The following is a 9,022-nucleotide window of genomic DNA, read 5'->3' as shown; positions in this document are numbered from 1 at the left end:
AGGTAAACGTACATATATCAGACATCACGTGTCTGATATATCCCTGACTTCTCGGACACGCAGCATGAACGTGCGTATTCAGGCACCCATGACTGGGTTGGGCCGTGCGGCCCATTATCCCCCTTACCTATTGATTAGACCACACTTCATGTGTCAGGTTTTAGGAATTAATCATGAATGTCACAGAAGTGACATGATAGGTAAGAAGGTCACGGGATGACCCCCCTTACCAACTCCCAGGTGCCCTCTCCTATAAATATGGTGACCTTGGGAGTTGCAAAGGGTTGGATTCTATTGTGTAAGGAAATACCCTGTAAAAGAATACCAGGCATATAGCAATAATATTGGCTGGTGGAGTAGAAGGATTTTAACCTTTGAGCCACCTAAAAAACATAATTGTGTCACCAGTCCATAAAAAGATCATTCATCTATTTCGGTTCATTGTTAAGCACTAACCCTTCCTCTTATTTTCTTAATTACCTGTTGGCGAAGAACCGCGTCAACACTTACAGTTTTTCAATAAAGATTTAATTCATTTCTTAAAAGATGATCTGCATATCAATCTAAATCCCGAGTTATCATGAACTCTTGTTCATGTTTATTGGATCTTTTGATTCATTCGTTAAGATCTCTTGATATAATGAGGCTAGTGACTTTTGTTTTAGAAATTTGATATCCTGAACGTTTTGGAGCATGAATTTACAATAATGAAATCCATGCTTTCCTAGCAAATCGAATATTGGTTCCCTTACAGGTTAATTCTGGGATTGAATAGTTATTGAGCTCAAATCTATAATTTTATTATATATTAATTATTCGCTAGTGAATTGATGGTACTTAAGGAACAAGAGTTAATTAGGAGGGTAAAACAATAATTTTGACCAGCTCTAATTAACGAACCAATAATTGGAGGACCAAATTACATTTATTGATTATATCAATGGACTATAAAGAAAACTCTGTAAATATAATTCTATAATTACTTAGAGTGCAATTCCATATTTATAGTGGAGTAGTAATGAAATTAATAAATAAGATTATTGAATTAAAGAGTTTAATTAATAATCTGGTTTATTGGAGTTCATATTATATGTCCATGGTCCACGAGTCACATTTGTTCCACATTGTCAAGGGTAAGGATGTCACAAAAAAGATTAATAGAGAAAAATGACTAAATTGCAAATGAATTAATTTTCTAGGGCAAAGAGATAATTATGTGATAATTATGCAATTAATTAACTAATTATTTTTTTATTTGAAATTTTTTATATTAGTTAAAATAAATATTAATCATTGTTTGGATTAGTATTTGAGAGAGTTAATTATTATCTTATTATAAGATAATAATTTAAACAGGTAGTTTTTTAAGATAAGGTTAATTTTGAATTAAATGATATTTATTTTGGAAAAAATATGTTGTCTTAAAATTAATTAAATAATCAAATGAGAAAATCATGGTTGACGTAATAGTGGCTCATTAATTAAACAATCAAATGAGAAAATCATGGTTGAATTTCAAATTAATTTGTTTTTTAAATTATTATTTTTAAATTTGATTTAAATTAAATGATTAAATTAGGTTATGACTGATAAGTTTTTTTAATTAAAATAAAAGAATATTAAAAGAGTTTAATTATCTTTATAAACCTGAAAAGAAGCGATACTTTTCAAAGAAGTTGTCTTTTTGGATATCAAACTTTCTCAAAGGAAAATAAACGATAGAATTTTCTAAGCTTGAAATTCTAGAAGTTTCCATAAGCCTTCTCTCTTCTCCAAACTCTCTAGATCTCATGTGTTGAGAATATATAGAGAGCCTAAATAATCAATCAATGAATCCTAAGTGCCCACACACGTCATTGTGCATTAGAGGAACGACTTGGAAGGCAAGGTGTGAGCTTTCACTTGGATAGGAAGATCGTTGATCAAATGAAAAGACCCAGGGAATCTTGATATGCTCCAAGAGGTAATCTCTATTTTCTTGTATGTGTTAATTTAATATATATATATATATATGTATTGATCTTGGCTGATATTAATAATTTTTAAAAATCCTCCTTCCCTACCTTCCGCTGCATATTTTGGTATTATTCAATTTAATACCAACACCTTGAGCATGATTATATGACTAACTATAAACCTTGGCGCAAAGTAGTTTTGGAGGAACTCATAGCTAATCAAATTCAATCACCATCATCATTAAATGATAAACAACGAACCATTGAGACAATTGTTCCTGAAAAGGAAGCCCGAGTGCAACGTCGTAGTAGGAGGATTGTGAGACAACACGATCACTATGAACATGAGGCACACATCCTTGTTTCTGACACAGAAAATTAAAATCCATTGACCAATGGAAGATCCTGAAAAGGAAAAAGGGCAAGAGGCCATGAACCAAGAAATGGAATCGATGTATTCAAATTCAGTCTGGGAACTTGTACACCTACTTGAAGATGTCAGGCCCATTGGGTGCAAATGGGTCTTCAAGAAGAAAAAAAAAGTGTTTATGGGAGAGTAGAGACTTTGAAGGCAAGGATTGTAGCAACATTTTACACATAGAGAGAGGGTATCGATTATGAAGAGACATTTTCTCCTGTTGCCATGCTGAAATCCATACGCATTCTTTTATCCATAGCTGTCGCTTATGATTATGAGATATGACAGATGGATGTCAAGACAACTTTTCTAAATGTCTATCTTGATGAGAGTATCTATATGGTACAACCAGAAGGGTTCATGAAGAAAGGGGAGATCATAAGATGTGCGAATTGCTAAAATCCATTTATGGATTGAAGCAAGCATCTAGATCTTGGATCATCACCTATGATGAAACAACTAAAACATATGGTTTTGAACAGAATGTCGACAAAGCATGTGTATATATATCAAAGGAAAAGTAGCAATTTTCTTAGTTATTTACATTGATGACATTCTACTAATTGAAAATGATGTAGAAACGCTGTCAAATGTGAATAATTGGTTAGTTGAAAAGTTTCAAATGAAAGATTTGGGCAAAGCAAGCTATGTTCTGGGAATCCAAATCCAAAGGGATAGGACGAACAAGATCTTGGCACTTTCTCAAGCAAATTATATTGATAAAGTGCTAGAAATGTTCTCAATGGAGAATTCCAAGAAAGACTAGTTGCCGACCAGACATGGAATTACTCTTTCCAAGGAGCAATGTACAAGGACACCTCAATAAGAAGAGGGCATGAGAAACTATCCCTATGCTTCAACAGTTGGGAGTCTGATGTATGATATGTTGTGTACTAGACCCAACATATGCTATGCAGTGTGAATTGTAATTTGTTATCAATCAAATCCAAGTTTGGAACATTGGACTGTGGTAAAGCACATACTCAAGTATCTTTGGAGAATGAGAGATTATATGCTTGTATATTCAGGGGTGAGTTAAACCCTATTGGATACACTGATTCTAATTTCCAATCAGACAAAGACAGTCCTAAATCGACGTTTGGGTCAATTTCCACTCTTGGTGGAGGAGATGTAGTCTGGAGTGTTGGAAAATCTTATACAAGATCTTGTTTATTTTTATGTAAATCGTATATTAAACAAATTAATATAAGAAAACCTAGTACATGTTTCTAAATTGAATTCATACAGAGATAGTGATAAGAACACTTACTTTATTGTGCAGCGGAATGATTGAGTCCTTCCTTCAGTTTCTCTAACCCTTGTATCCTTTTTGTTGCAGGGTATCACCAAGAAACTGAATCGTTCTTAAATTTTCTTCACAATCTTCCAAAGTATCCTTAGAATCACCTAGGCTAGAGTGGAAAATTCTCAACACATGAGATATATACAGAGAGAAGAAGAATAAAAGAGAAAATTGAGGCTTAAAAAATGACATATGTTATAGAGAGATTCTAAAACCCTAAAGCATCAAAACTAGATCTTTTAATCATATGTTATCAACTCTCACTTAACATTCATTTTATAGGCTCAATTAAGTTACTTATTTAATTAAAAAATAAATAAAATAATAGCCAATTATCAGCCTAGGTTGAAATTCCTATGGGCCATAGGCCCATGAAATTGCCTTTTTAATTATAAGCCCGTTGGACTTAAAATCAAGATATGTATTAATTTTCTGTTGATTAATTAATTAAATAATTATTTAAATCCTTTATAAAATTAATTATTTATAATTTAAAACTTGATTTGTACTTATTTATTAATTTAGACATCAATTTGTCTTAATTAATACATATGTCCTAAAATCTCTTTTCTTCTCTAAATTACATAACTATGTGAAACTATCCAAAATTGATTTGGTCAACTTTGATAATTCTAATTGATAATTAAATCAATTAATTGAGACTATCTAGATGATTTTATCAAAGATACAGTGGGGACCATGGACATATGAAATCAAGCTCTAATAAGTTATTTTAAATTTAACAAATCAATTTACTAACTTATTAATTCCTCGTGAGTCCACTAAAGACTCAGAATTGCACTCTTGAATTCATAGAACACTTTATAAGAAATATAGATAAGTTATTAATTATTATTTGTTACAACCATAGTTGTCACTCAATCCTCTATAGACGGTCTATAGTGAGATAAGACTAAAATACCGTTTTATCCCTCATTGTATTTTATCCTTAAAACACTTAGTTCCTTGTAAATGATATTTCCGTAAACTAATATTAATTATTGAAATGATATCTCTATCATTTAGCACCTTGAACGAAACTAAAAGGAAACCATCATTTCACTTCTTCATCAGAAGCTATAGATGTTCATATCTATGATTAACACTCCCACTCAATTATAGTACCGAGTTCCCAAGATGTAAGTATAGATGTTCATGTCCGTAGGGTAAGTTGGTAATGAACAAGTCAAATAACTCAAATAATACAATTAGTTAGAATACTAACCACTTAGAATTAAGATTGAATTGACATATGGTCAACTATATGATATGACTAGAATAGATAATAATTGTATGTTCACTTATCCTATCTACTACCAATATCGGTCCAGTCTGATGTAACAAATACATCCGATCTTATCTACTTTGCTAATGTTCTGGAAAGAACATAACACTGTGATGTGTAAGTAGATCATATCATAGATTGGCAAGTCAATGTAAATCCTGTGCACTGACTAATCTTAGGACTAACTTATTTTGAACATATAATCATATTTATATTCAACTGTGACTACGTCACTATAAATATGATTCACTATATGCTCGAGATTTAATAGAAGTTTATATTAAACAAATAATCATGAAAATAAAACATGTGAGCAAAGTGATTGACCAAGTCCAAAAATGATTTATATTATTTTATTGATAATAAATGAGATTACAAAGAAATTGAGTTTTAATTAGGGCATAAAACCCCAACAGAAGTATCAAACAATCTAGTATTGCAGATTCAACCATGGAAGCCGGGTATATAGTGGCTTGTGAAGCAGCTAAGGAAGCAGTTTGGCTCGAAAAGTTCTAAACTTACCGTGATTATATATGACAGAACTGATGTGAATTAATTTATTTATAAACTTACCATTTGCCACAAAGATTTAATTCATATCTTAATAGATGATCATTTGTAGATCAATCTAAATCCTCAGTTATCATGAACTCTTGTTCATGTTTATTGGACCTTTTAATTCATTCGTTAATGTCTCTTAATATAATGAGGCTAGTGACTTTTGTTTTGAAGATTTAATATCATGAATGGTTGGGAACATGAATTTATAATAATGGAATCCATGCTTTTCTAATGGATCGAATATTGGTTCCCTTAAGGGTTAATTCTGGGATTGAATAGTTATTGAGCTCAAATCTATAATACGATTATAGATTAATTATTCACTGATAAATTAATGGTACTTAAAGAGCACGAGGTAACTAGAAGGGTAAAACGGTAATTCTTGACTAGCTCTAATTAGCGAACCAATAAATGGAGGACATAACTACATATATTGATTATATCAATAGACTGCTAGAGAATACTTTGTAAATATCATTCTATAATTACTAAGAGTGTCATTCCATATTTATAGTGGAGTAATAATAGAATCAATAAATAAGGTTATTTAATTAAAAAATTTAATTAATAGTCTAGTTTATTGGAGATTAGAATTATAGATCCATGGTCTCCGAGTCGCCTTTGTCCCACACTGTCAAGGGTAAAGGAGTCTTAGGCAAGATTAATGGAGAATATGACTAAATTGCAAAGGAATTAATTTTTTCGGAGTTAAGTGATAATTATATGCAATTAATTAATTATTTAACCAATTAGTTTTTATTTGAAAAACTTTATATTAGTTGAAATTATAATACATCAGTGTTTTGATTAATATCAAAGAGAGTTAATTATTATCTTAGTATGAGATAATTATTCAAAATGATAGTTTTAAGATAAGGTTAATTTTGAATTAACTGATATTTATTTTTTGGGAATAAATATATTGTTTTAAAGATAATTAAACAAACAAATGAAAAAAATTAGGGAGACACATAGTGTGGCACACGCCGAGTGGCGCCACACACATGTGCCACATGTCCTTGGGATTGGAATAAATTTTTAAATATTATTTATTTATTTAATTATTATTTTAATTTGACTAAAATAAAAAGGATAACTGATCGGTTTGAATGAATTAAATTAAAAGAAAATAAAATTGTTTCATTATCATTATAAGTCAGTTATGTTCAGACACTCAAAATAAGCGATTCTTTTTAAGTCAGTTATGTTCAGACACTCAAAAAGTATCGATAGAATTTATCTAAGCCTAAAAAATTCTAGAACTTTCTACACCATTCTCTCTTCTCCAAACTCTCTAGATCTCATGTGTTGAGAACGTCTAGAGAGCCTAAATAGTCAAACCTGTGAATCTTACATGCCCACAGACGTCCTTGTGTGTTTAAGTAACAACTTGGAAGACTAAGGTGTGAGTCTTCGCTGGATAGGAAGATTGTTTGATCATACGAAAAGACTCAATGAATCTTGATAGGCTACAATAGGTAATCTCTTTTTCTTTCTGTGTGTTGATTTAATGTATAAATATATGTATTGATCTTGACCCAGTATTAATGATTTTTTTTTAAATCCCCCTACCCCACCTTCCGCTGTGTCTCCAATTTTATTCAAATTAGTACCAACATGATGAATGTGGCGATGTTTGGTGAGGTTTCGTCATGTTAAATGTTATCGTGGTGTGGTGAGGATTGGTGAGATCTAGAGAGGTGTGTTCATGATGAATGTTATTAAGGCTTGGTGAGGCTGGTGAGATGCATTCATGTTAAGTACTTTAACGAGGTGTGGTGAGTGTTAGTGAAGTAACTTACTCTTAAGTACTTTAACGAGGTATGGTGAGGTCTAGGAATGTGTATTAATGTTGAATTTTAGCGAAATTTGGTGAGGTACATCAATTTTATTTATTTGCAAAAGATACTGAAAATGCAGAAATTTCCAAATCTATTCAACTTCAAGATCTACCAAAAAGGAATAGAAATATTACAACATATATGTTCGAAATATGATTATAAATGCTAAAAAAATAACACCCATCACAATATAAACACTAAATCTACTTACCCATTTATTTTGGGGAGATTTGGTGCTCCAAGAGAAACTTTGAAGTTTCTCAGCGGAGAAGACGATTGGTGTGGTGTTGGGTTTCTTCAGGCTTTGGTGGCGGTTGGTGGTGGTTGGAGGACCAGTGGTACTAGAGGGGGCAGTTGGCTGTGAAGTTTCAATGGGGAACTGTTATGTTTTGGGAGTGAGAGAGAAAAGAGAAGAGGAAGATGGTGAAACCAGGAGTGGTTTAGGAAAAATTAAAGAGAATAGCATATGTTAGTAATTTTAATAAGATTGAGAATTTTTTTGGTTGTACGATCTCACTTTATGCATAATAAATGTGGTTTCCCTATATAAAATATGGAGGTGTTTTAATTTTATTTATTTATACATGTAAAAATAATATAAACTTAGTAGGAAGATGACCCCACAACATTTTTTGGTATATATTTTTTTTACATATGAAAAACTATCATTCTAACATGTAATGCATGCATATCATTGTTCATTTAAAAACTTATAACCAAATTTTGTTTCTACATGTGTAACAAAAGTTTATTTCATAGCTTTCACAATCATATTTTGAGTTTTTCCTATTCTCTACATGGTATGTTTGGGGATAACGGAGTCAGATCACGCATGAGTGTTCTTCTCGTCCTTCCAATGTAGTCTTGTTGTGAATTTGTGCTTTATTTGAGGAATTTAAGAAGTCTAGCTTGTCTAAAGCTCACTTATCATCAACTTCTTGTACTTCATCTACAACTTGGATCCATCCTCTCTTGGGATGCGCTATAAATTAAATGTTGATGCATTTTTTGATGAACGATCAAATACTATTGGAATTGATGCTATTGTTCAATATTCAATAGGCGAAGTTGTTGTTTGTCTTTCAAAATCTTTACTTGGTATGTGTAATTCCTCAAATGTTTGTTTCCTTTAGTTTTCTTTCAAAATTTTACTTTTTAGACACTTCCTTCATTACATCAATGCTTATTTTACGTATACACTTTTGTTTCCCATTGTATATTTTATTTGGTTCTTTATTTTTCGCTCACTTATTTTGTTTTCTTTGTCCACTTTAGAGATCCATACTAATACGACTCTAATAGATTTGATGTTTATAATATGAGTTCTCTTATAATATTCATGGATATTAGTTTTCTTAGTACATTTTGGTTTTTCCAAGTAAGTTTGCATTATTGTTTGTTAGCTGTCATAATTTATTAACTTATTATATATCATTAGGTAGCTCAAGGGATTTTATCCCTTCGGCTTAGAGGTTTTTCTTTTGCTTAAAAATTATTTTTTTCCCTACCTTCTTTTAATTTACTTATTCGTTCTGTTCTATTTTTCATTATTTGTCATGTTGCATTTGTAGGGGGTTTCACAACCATTCAAGCAGAAGGTGTAGTATTGCTAGTGGTTTTGGATTAGTCTATACTGCCTGGTCTACATTTAAATTTTGT

Source organism: Humulus lupulus, chromosome 3 (assembly GCF_963169125.1).
Source record: "Humulus lupulus chromosome 3, drHumLupu1.1, whole genome shotgun sequence".
NCBI lineage: Eukaryota > Viridiplantae > Streptophyta > Magnoliopsida > Rosales > Cannabaceae > Humulus > Humulus lupulus.
This window is presented reverse-complemented; position numbering follows the sequence as displayed.